Below are 11,623 nucleotides of genomic sequence, written 5' to 3'. Positions count from 1 at the left end.
TGTTCGAACCGTTTTAAATTCGAATTTGTTATTTCGTATTCGTATTGTATGCGTTTTAGTAGGGTATGCCATGAGAATGGACACTAAGAAGGGATTTTTCTAAATTCTCCCGCGGGGGGAGAGGGAGAGGATTAAGCTTAACCGGAAGAATGGCTTCTACTGTACTATTTTAGATGCGATTTTTTCTTTTCAACTGCATTTAGTCTTCATTGAGTACTTAGGTGTATTAAATTGATAACATTTCAGACATTGTTATAAATATTTTTATCTATTTCAATTTTAAAAATGTTCGAACCGTTTTAAATTCGAATTTGTTATTGCATATTGGTTCGATTATAGAACGATTGTAAACGCTCCAGAAAATTGATCAAATTGAAAATAGTTCGTTTGATTCTCGGCAATTCTCTTCAGCTGTAGGTGTTATATAGACCTAACAATTACTATGGTTATTGAAATATTGAATGTAAATGGGGTTTGCTTGCAAAACCTCCGCGGACGAAGTCGCGGGTAACAGCTAGTATATATAAACGATTAACCGACATTCTTTTTATTAACTTTATGAATTAAAATTATTATTATAATATATAAATAATAAATTTCTTTTCGAAATATTTGATATGTATAGTGTTTACTCACTCAGATTTGTGTTGTAGTGAAATTATAAATTAAAATAATTCAAAATAAAAATGCATGTACGTGTACATCGAATAATTGTATCTTTATTTTTAAGTTGCAGCAATTTAATGATATGGCAGGTTAAAATTGGAAATCACATTTATACTGTATTAGTTGTTCTAATAAGGTGTTAAGGATTATTTTTTTGTGCTGAAAACTCCTGTTATTTGGAAAGAGTGTGCGTTAAATGAAGAGATAGATTATCTAAATTATGAACTTGCATCTGTGGAGGAATGTCTATTGTGCGACAGATTATATGTACAAAGGTTTTATTTTTGTTATACGAATTTTTACAGGTTATATTCTGTCACAGGATACGAAAATACAGTAAATTATTTAATCTCTCAAATTCATTTACTGTCAATGTCTGAATATTAAAATTAATTCATTAAAGTCTTATTGTAATCACATTGTTGTTATCAACTGTCTAATGTTATCAGAATTAGTAATGTTTTAAAAAAACAAGACTTAGAAAACTTGACTTCTTGTAATAACAACTGAATGAAACGCTTAATATTGCATAATACAGCTTGATAATGCCTGTTCGTTTAACATATTAGTAAGTGCAATTTGCACTAAAATTATTAGTTATTCTTACCAGTTTTTAACCAATGCTTTAAAAGTGGATTATCATTTACTTGCAGTACATCAGTTCAAATTACTCTACGTGCATTCCTAATTCTTACTATAATTATATTTTGTCTGCTGTTAAAGACAGTGCTGCAAAAAGTGATAGTCAAACAACACTGGAAAAACTACTAATACAATTTATAAATCTTTAATTAAAACTTAATACAGTAGAGCGTCGATTATTCGAATCAATTGGGGACTGGAGTTGTTCCGAAATCGTTATTTCGGATAACCGAATATGTACGAAAAAATATATTAACCTATCCTATGTTGAAATTTTTCTCCGCTCCGTGTCGCTTCGCGTTGAATTTTCGTCGATGTTAAGCCTAACGTAAACTTTTTAAAATAATAATCGTGACTATTGTATCGTTAAAAATTATTTCTTTATTTTGTACAAACAAAATAAATATATTGAAAAATAAAAAAAAAATAAATAATTATACTTCAGAAGTTATTTAGTAACAAAAATGTAAAATATTTGAGTAGCCCAAGACATAGCCAAAAATTGCAGCGCCACAGCACTAGCGAAAATTTAAATTTCCGACTGGAATTCTTTCGGGTGATTGACGTTCTACTGTATTAATTAATTATATTTTTTAAATTGTTTTTTTACATGCCTTTCTAACTGTTAATGAATAATACCAGACTTTTATTAAATAAGTAAATAAGACAACAATTACTTTAAGTATCTGTTAACATTAATGTTGATATTCACAAAGAAATAAGAGTGAAAAAGTTAACTATTCCCTGATTCTAGCGAAATTGACACCTTGAGTAACAAAGTGATTACATTAAGAGGATTCTTTCGTATATTCAGTATGCTTTAATTTCAATGGAAAATATAGTAATAGAATATATAATAATAATTTAGAACAGAAAATTAATTTATTAGCAAAAGTTACTATAAAAATCTTTTAATTATCACTTACAGACTTACATAACATTTTAATTGTCATTTAATTTTTGTCTTTTAGAAAATGAAGAAAACTATTAATTCTATTCAGAAATGTTCAAGTTTGAAAGCATAGATTTTATGAAATGTAAGTTATTTTTTCTTACTTATTTAAAACACAGTGGTATCTCGGTACTCGAACCGCTCCGAACTCGAACTCATTTTCGAGAAAAAAATTGTTCGGTACTGGACCGAATCAGGACCAGCTAGAACAAAAATTTTTAGTTAATAACAAACATTTTACGAATGATAATTCTAAAGCTAAAATAAAAATGTTTCCTATGATAAAAATGAGTAACTAATTTAAAAATAAAATGAAAACTTTAAGTTTCCTACCTTCGTCAGACCAACTTGTACCCCATATCCATATCCAGTTCTCACTTAAGCTGTACGGAATCCACAGTCATGTTTTGCAACTATTCCAAGTCAATATATGTCGGTGACACGTTAAGATTTGTTGCAAGTTCACGAGTTCTTGATTTGCTTATTTTTAAAAAATTATTTCGGTAGTTCTTCTTCGTCGAGGCTTTTGGGCTTATTTCCGATGTGTATCTTTTAGTTCAAAATTTCCCGAATATAACTTTTAAAATCAATTTGACATTCGAAGTTTAGGAGCATCTTTCCCACACTCATTACGATTTTTACTGTTTGTACAGCATTATATCCTATACGAAAAAGTAATAATATACTATCAAAAAGTTCAAAAAGCATAATGTGCCTGACATTCATTTTATCTGCAGATATTTCGACTTGATTTTACGCAAATAAAATGTGAAGTACAAANAATAATGTAAATTTTAGTGTATTTTGTAAATAGAAAAACTTTTTTTTCCCTTTTGTATTTGATTTCATTTTTTAAGCATAATAATTTCAACTTATTAAAACTTAGGATTTTATTTTCAAAAAATTTTCATTTCTGGTTCTCCTCCTTTTTAATGTCTGACATTCACAGTTGCCAGTAATATCATTGGTAGTTTCTTCCATAATATGTCCCAAGTCTTTAACAGACTTGAGACAGATTATGGAAGAAAAAATTAAACTATAAAAACAAAAATTTATATTAATATTTGCAAGTAGCTTTGATGAAATTACAAATTCATCGTCAAGCAATGAAGGAAAACATTTCAAAATATACATGGATTTCAAATTTGGAGTATACAAATCTATTAATACAACATAATGAGTCTTTTATGTTAAGACGTTCTGTTTGCCATTTGTGTAAGCAGTAAATAAAATACATGGCCATTTCAACACAAAATTTAGGAAAAAGCAATATAGAAAAAAAACACGTTTCAGTAAACAATAGTATCATCATTTTTTATTCAAGAGTTGATTAGGAGATGTAATCTGTAATCTAATGAAAGTTGTTTGGAGAACGGATTAGTCTACGGGAGATTGCAAATTTACATGTAAGAAGCAGGGAGTTTTTTCACAAAAGTTGCGATTATATGCTGTAAAATATGGTAAGTTTTGAACACTTGGTTAAAAATTTCATATAACAGCATACGCAACACATCAATCTAAGTTGTGTTGAATGATATGGCACTACAAATTTTCATATTATCTACTGAAATCATTTTCCAAATACATTAGTATATGTTGTTTAAATATGAACTATTAATTTTTCTCTCATAGTTTTAATATAATTTTTTCCTCATTGTGGTATAATTAGTTAAGTGATTGTCAGTTATCAGTTTTATTAGTTATGACAATTATTTTAAACTAAAGTTATCTGATTAGAATAATTTTGGTACTCATACTCCTATATGACTCTAGTATAGAAATGAACATGAACCAATTGAATCACTGCTATAAAGTAAAATATCTTGTAATATCTGCTATGTTTAGAAATATTTTGATATTAGTATCTTTTGAAGGATGTTAAGTCTAGAAAGATGTTAATGTTTGTTTTTAATTAATTTTACTTAATTTCATGAAATGCTTTTACGTAGAAAACGAAAATTGTATTTAGAAAAAAAAGGTAATTCAAATACAGTTCATATATTGTAACTTATGGTTGAAAGATATTCAAGATCATCTGTACGAAGATGTAAAGAATATATGTTAGTGTTTAAAATGAATAGCTATCTCATTTTTCTCACTGTATTTTTGTTAAATTTCAATTTCTGGTAACAAAAATTTAATAAAAATAGATTATATTTGTTTTTCTCCTTTCGTATAAGTCTGTTTGTTTTTCAATTGCTGCTACGAAAATCTTATTGATATAGCTCAAATGTGTTCTTACTGACCAGGGGTTTTCAATTCACATCTCATGAATTTCAGTGGTGCAATAAAATTATAGAAAAAAATTAAACATTTTAAAATGATTTTTTTATTTGTATTTTTTTAAAATATAAAAATATGAATATCTCAGTAGTTAAATTTTGAGAACCACTGCTGACACTGCAGTTTCAAATGGATTGTTTGTTTATTCTTGGTGCTCAGTTTTGAGGTTTCATTCAAGACATTAGAGCTTTAAACATTTTTATTAAAATTCTGAGCTGTAAAATTAACATTGCAAAGAGATTGTTTATAAGCTCGAATAAAACAAATTTTATTAATTTATTGAATTAGAGAAGTAAATTGGACTTCTTTACATGTAAAAATATAAACACATGTAACACAATATGGTAAAAGTTTAAAGCATTTTCATAATTGTTTTAAAAAAATATTTCACTCCAACAAAAATATCTTCAACCCATTTCATAAGTGCAGAGCCAAAACGGTTAGGAGTTGAAATTTGGTACACAGTTAGGGTACGTCATGACAACGTAAACTAAGGTCAGGAACACGTGTAAAATTGTGTGTCAGAAAACTGACTCGGAAATCAGCTTTAAGGCCGAGACTCCACTAGCGAAAAAACGGGCGTTAAAACCCGTCGCAGTAAAAGCTTTTAATCACGTGACCTATATGCATTTGCGTATGGATTGCGGTAGAGGTCCGGCTAGCGAAGGTTTTTATGTCGACGGTATTATCGAAGTTACCGATGTATACGTGATATATCGATATAAAAACAATGATTATATTCTAAGAGTTTTTTCTGTACTACGAGTGTAATTACAAATATAGTGAAAATAATATCTTTTATTATTATATTGTGAGAACCAAGGGTATAGGGTTGATACCTATATCACTTACAGGCACACGATCGTGAGATCGGCTCACTAACTTTTTATAGGAGGGCGGCAAATTATGTTTAAGAACGATCTGGACTGTGAAGTCTAGATCTACGTCAGGATTCCTTTGATACCAGTTAATCAAATTTATAACACTCGGATTAACACACGTAGGAGGCCTTTAAACTAATGTTTGATTCAGAAGACGGCAGAGATATTTCTTAACAAACGAACAAATATTTAATAAAACTAAATAGATAAATTCATACAACAATCTAATATTCTAATACTAAAACTAAACCTACGCTTATTATACGAGAGCGTTTCGAGAGAGAGCTTACATCAATCTATTTCTAATATTACCTTCACCGGTAGGCAGTTAACCTATTTCCTCTTGTATGCTTTATTCTTCAAGGATTCTCTTCCGTACTTAATTCAGTATTTCATATTCTTATAAGAGTTCGTTTCTTTATCACAAACTGGTTTTGTCGTCAGGCTTTTCCCCTTTTATTTGGACTGCCTTATATCGTATGTCTAAACTTCTTACGTATTTCCTTAGTATGGCAATTGTCTCTTCTTGACTGATTTGCCGCAAAGGTACTGTATTTTACATATGGCAAGACCTTCCTCTAACGACTGCTGCCTCGAGTGGCGCGAAAACGGCCTTTTTATTGGGTCTTCTGCACCGTGTGCAAAATTATCAACTCATCAACAGTTCGCCTGGAAAAGGAAATCAACTTCCTTTCAAATTCTGCTGTTTCCCCCGTTTTGTGTAGATAAAATCTTGGTGAAGTTCGAAATATTTTCTCTAAAATTTTTGGTTTCTTTTTGAACCTATTATATTGTCTATAAACTTTCTCACCCCTTTCGACCCTCACAATATTATTAAGATAATATATGAAAGTAAAGTTAATATAAGCTTAGCTTTTTTATTATATACTTCTCTGAATTGAAGGATTTTCCCGTGGCCGTCCATATCGTATGTTTTAGGCATCCATTATTATAATCGGGATACCTCTTGTAGATACATGAATACTTTCGGATGTTTTCGATAAATCTTTCTTTCCAGATTATTCTAGAGTAGACACGAGAGAAAATACGCAAACGCTCGTTTTCCGCCATTTTGGCACCATGTTACAATGATTTCACTGACTTCTGATTGGTGGATGATACGTTTTACGGCCGTATTCGCGTCGAAGGTTGAACACTGCTCAACTCGCTTTTACGCTGGTTTTACGACCTGATCAGGCGTAAAATATCATGGTCACGTGATTAAAACCTTTTACGGCGAGGGGTTTTACGCCCGTTTTTACGTTAGTGAAGTTTGGGTTTAAGTTTAGTTTCTGTTTTACGTATTTTTACGGGCAGAATTTTACGTATGTGTATACGTAAAAATTCTGGCCGAATAGGAAACGTCACTGTCACTGATATTGTTACATTTTATTAATTTTTTTTCTCTCATATATCTATCCCTTTGTACCTTCCATTTTTTCTCTGCTTCCTCTGCTATGATATATAAAATTTTAATTAATAGACTTGTATTCCGAATTCAAATAAAGAACGTTTGATCTAAATACTAGGCCTATATATCGATTCTACTAGACCTACCTGTTATTTGAAATTTAGCACTTATAGCCATCCATAAACATTGTTTAAATACAGTGTCTTTATACATGACACTGATGTGGCCGAACTGATTTAATAAAGTCCTCTATTTCATTTATTTTTCGTTTTTTCGAGATCGTCACAATTGTAGGGTTAACCCTCTCGCTCGGGGGATTTCGAAAAATCCCTTCTTAGGAACACACATGCGTTTAAAATTCGGCGTAAAATCTAGCATAAAAGGGAAAGCGTAAAAATTTTTCTTACATTTTGGCTGAAACATAACTGAAAGGAGAGTAGACCATGTCTCTGCTTTTTACGCCAAGATTCCTCCAATGAAGAGAAGTCTTTTTGTGACGTCAAAGTAAACACGTGGTTTTTTATTCTAACGATGGCGGAAATGAGAGTTAATTTGTTTATTTTTATTATTAAATTTAAAACTAAAACTTGACATATACAGGTAACCCCCGTATAACACGGCATTTCTATAGCACGGATTCACTCTAACACGGTTCGAGAATTGGGAACATCCCCGTATAACACGGTGGTTTTATAGCACGAGTTCACTCTAACGCGGTTCGGAATTGGGTAAAACTCTCGTACAACATAAAATGTAATAAAGGGTGCGTTCTTTTATACTTCCGCGTAAGTCCGCGCGAGCATTCTAATTGTTTTCGTGGCTACTTTGAATGCTCTTTAAACAATAATCCATTTAATGGTTAAATTTTACATTTGGGACCCTTCTTTTGCCTCTAAAAGCTCATTTTAGAATTATGGATTCCTCCATCACGATACTATCGATAGTGCGGGTGCCGCCATCTTTCACCGTCTTTCCTAAATGCCTACAAACAGCAGTGCAATCCCGTTGCAGACCGACCGCTATTAACGAACGCACCCAAAAACTGTTACCAGTTGATGATGCTCATGCTGAGATCATCATACAGGATGAATAATCCCCTGGTAAAATATTTACTTAAATAATAAATAAGTATTTTACCTATGAAAAAAATGAGTAATAAATCCGATTTAAATAAGGATTTAACAGCACGTTTTTTAAGTTTTGGAACCTAACCCCCCTTTTTGCACTAGTTTTTTGTTTCGTATAACACGGCAAGTTTTTGGAACTTAACTCCCGTGTTATACGGGGGTTACTTTGTACATTAAATTTAGGAATCAGTTACCAATTTTAGGAGATCAATTTCTCCGCCTCCAATCGCCAAAAAAGTTGTGTTTGATTACTCTCCCAGAGAAAAAGTAATGGATCTAGAAATCTCAAATTTAAATTTAAGCCTTTCTTGTTATCAGATATGTGATCGTGAATATTTTTGGTTTATAGGTCAAAGGTAACGGATGTTCCCCTTAGAGATATTTTATTTTTATGGCTTAATTTTACGGTTTTAAGGATCAAATTGCATTAAAACAAATGATTTGACAATGTTATCTAGTATAAGAAAGCTCAAAAATATGAAAATTAAAAGTTTTATAACGATTTTACTTACAGCGTATTGAAAGCATTTGGTCGGTGGCTGTCATGTTGCTTAGTGCTAACGGAACCGTACGCTACGTCGTCATCTTGGCTCTTAATAACACAATCATTAATGAAAAAAGAAGTGATATGTAAACAAAAACATCTCAGATGTTTTTGTTTACATATCACTTCTTTTTTCATTATATATGGTTTGGATATATATTACCTACCTGGATATATATATTTTGATTAAGTCATGATTTTCAAGAAGAAATGTTTACAAAATTTATAATGCAACCTCCCGTGCATCATTGGTTTACGCGGGAAAAATAAAGGTCCAATACTTTTTGAACACCCCTCGTATATCATACTTTTCCTTTAACGATAAAGTCATGCCGGTCATCTATCTAAAACCTTTCAGGAGAACGTTTTTGAATTGAAATAACTTTCGGTACGCATTGAAAGTTCGTATATTAGGGCTTCTTACCTCTAAACATTCCATTTGTGGTCTCGGATTTCATTAATGAGACTCCATTCTCGAGATGAAAAGGACAGATGGACGACAGTGGGAATGTATAGGTTTACAATTATTTCAAATTGCACATCAATTACAATGTTTACCTTACTTATAACATTCATTTATTATTAAAGCTTGTTTTTAATAACTGTGTTCAATGTTTTTTATTTAGAAGATATTCAAGTAAATGTTATTTATGCGTTTAATTTATGATAGTGTTTATATTTTAGATATTACATTGTAATTTTGCTGGATATTATAACTATTACTAGAAGTCAGAATTTCGTTTTTTGTTATTAATGCTGTAAATAATTTTGTTTTGTGGTTTGTGTGGAGTTTGTCTTTGACTCTAAGAAATTAACAAAAATTATTTTAGAGTTTTTACAATCGGTTTGAAAGTAAATTTTATTTTTGAGTTAAAAATTTTCCTCGCAAATTTTTCATTATTAACATTTATATATGTGTTAATAATAAGAATGTCGATTAATCGTTGAGATATCGATTATATATCTAAATATATAAAATTGCCTGTCCTGACTGACTTAATGACTCGCTCATTCACTCACTGATTCATCATTGCCCAGAGCAAACCTAGAGGTGAAATTTGGTAGACAGTTAGGGTACGTCATGGAAACGCACACTAAGAAGGGATTTTTCGAAGTTCCTCCGCGGGGGGTGAGGGAGAGGATTAAGGCTTAACCGGAAGAACGGCTTCTACTATACTATCAATAATTTAGATGCGATTTTTTGTTTTTATCTGCGTTTTGGTAGGGTAAGTCATGGCAACGCACACTAAGAAGGGATTTTTAGAAATTCCCCCGCGGGGGGTGAGGGGTAGCATTAAGGCTTAACCGGAAGAACGGCTTCTACTGTACTATTTTAGATGCGATTTTTTCTTTTCAACTGCATTTAGTCTTCATTGAGTACTTAGGTGTATTAAATTGATAACATTTCAGACATTGTTATAAATATTTTTATCTATTTCAATTTTAAAAATGTTCGAACCGTTTTAAATTCGAATTTGTTATTGCATATTGGTTCGATTATAGAACGATTGTAAACGCTCCAGAAAATTGATCAAATTGAAAATAGTTCGTTTGATTCTCGGCAATTCTCTTCAGCTGTAGGTGTTATATAGACCTAACAATTACTATGGTTATTGAAATATTGAATGTAAATGGGGTTTGCTTGCAAAACCTCCGCGGACGAAGTCGCGGGTAACAGCTAGTATATATAAACGATTAACCGACATTCTTTTTATTAACTTTATGAATTAAAATTATTATTATAATATATAAATAATAAATTTCTTTTCGAAATATTTGATATGTATAGTGTTTACTCACTCAGATTTGTGTTGTAGTGAAATTATAAATTAAAATAATTCAAAATAAAAATGCATGTACGTGTACATCGAATAATTGTATCTTTATTTTTAAGTTGCAGCAATTTAATGATATGGCAGGTTAAAATTGGAAATCACATTTATACTGTATTAGTTGTTCTAATAAGGTGTTAAGGATTATTTTTTTGTGCTGAAAACTCCTGTTATTTGGAAAGAGTGTGCGTTAAATGAAGAGATAGATTATCTAAATTATGAACTTGCATCTGTGGAGGAATGTCTATTGTGCGACAGATTATATGTACAAAGGTTTTATTTTTGTTATACGAATTTTTACAGGTTATATTCTGTCACAGGATACGAAAATACAGTAAATTATTTAATCTCTCAAATTCATTTACTGTCAATGTCTGAATATTAAAATTAATTCATTAAAGTCTTATTGTAATCACATTGTTGTTATCAACTGTCTAATGTTATCAGAATTAGTAATGTTTTAAAAAAACAAGACTTAGAAAACTTGACTTCTTGTAATAACAACTGAATGAAACGCTTAATATTGCATAATACAGCTTGATAATGCCTGTTCGTTTAACATATTAGTAAGTGCAATTTGCACTAAAATTATTAGTTATTCTTACCAGTTTTTAACCAATGCTTTAAAAGTGGATTATCATTTACTTGCAGTACATCAGTTCAAATTACTCTACGTGCATTCCTAATTCTTACTATAATTATATTTTGTCTGCTGTTAAAGACAGTGCTGCAAAAAGTGATAGTCAAACAACACTGGAAAAACTACTAATACAATTTATAAATCTTTAATTAAAACTTAATACAGTAGAGCGTCGATTATTCGAATCAATTGGGGACTGGAGTTGTTCCGAAATCGTTATTTCGGATAACCGAATATGTACGAAAAAATATATTAACCTATCCTATGTTGAAATTTTTCTCCGCTCCGTGTCGCTTCGCGTTGAATTTTCGTCGATGTTAAGCCTAACGTAAACTTTTTAAAATAATAATCGTGACTATTGTATCGTTAAAAATTATTTCTTTATTTTGTACAAACAAAATAAATATATTGAAAAATAAAAAAAAAATAAATAATTATACTTCAGAAGTTATTTAGTAACAAAAATGTAAAATATTTGAGTAGCCCAAGACATAGCCAAAAATTGCAGCGCCACAGCACTAGCGAAAATTTAAATTTCCGACTGGAATTCTTTCGGGTGATTGACGTTCTACTGTATTAATTAATTATATTTTTTAAATTGTTTTTTTACATGCCTTTCTAACTGTTAATGAATAATACCAGACT

The 11,623-nt window shown here is 30.6% G+C and overlaps 1 protein-coding gene across 2 annotated transcripts in view; it reads left to right on the top strand.

The window, feature by feature from the left end:
* LOC111628280 (zinc finger protein 79-like) overlaps positions 1-11,623 on the top strand; it is a 367,779-nt gene that overhangs the window by 106,967 nt on the left and 249,189 nt on the right. The gene's annotated exons all lie outside the window — the stretch shown is intronic.

This window comes from Centruroides sculpturatus, unplaced genomic scaffold, assembly GCF_000671375.1.
Source record: "Centruroides sculpturatus isolate CEXI.00-Female unplaced genomic scaffold, Cexi_2.0 scaffold544, whole genome shotgun sequence".
Lineage (NCBI taxonomy): Eukaryota > Metazoa > Arthropoda > Arachnida > Scorpiones > Buthidae > Centruroides > Centruroides sculpturatus.
Note: the sequence above shows the minus strand (reverse complement) of the source record. Positions and strands in the feature narration are given on the sequence as shown.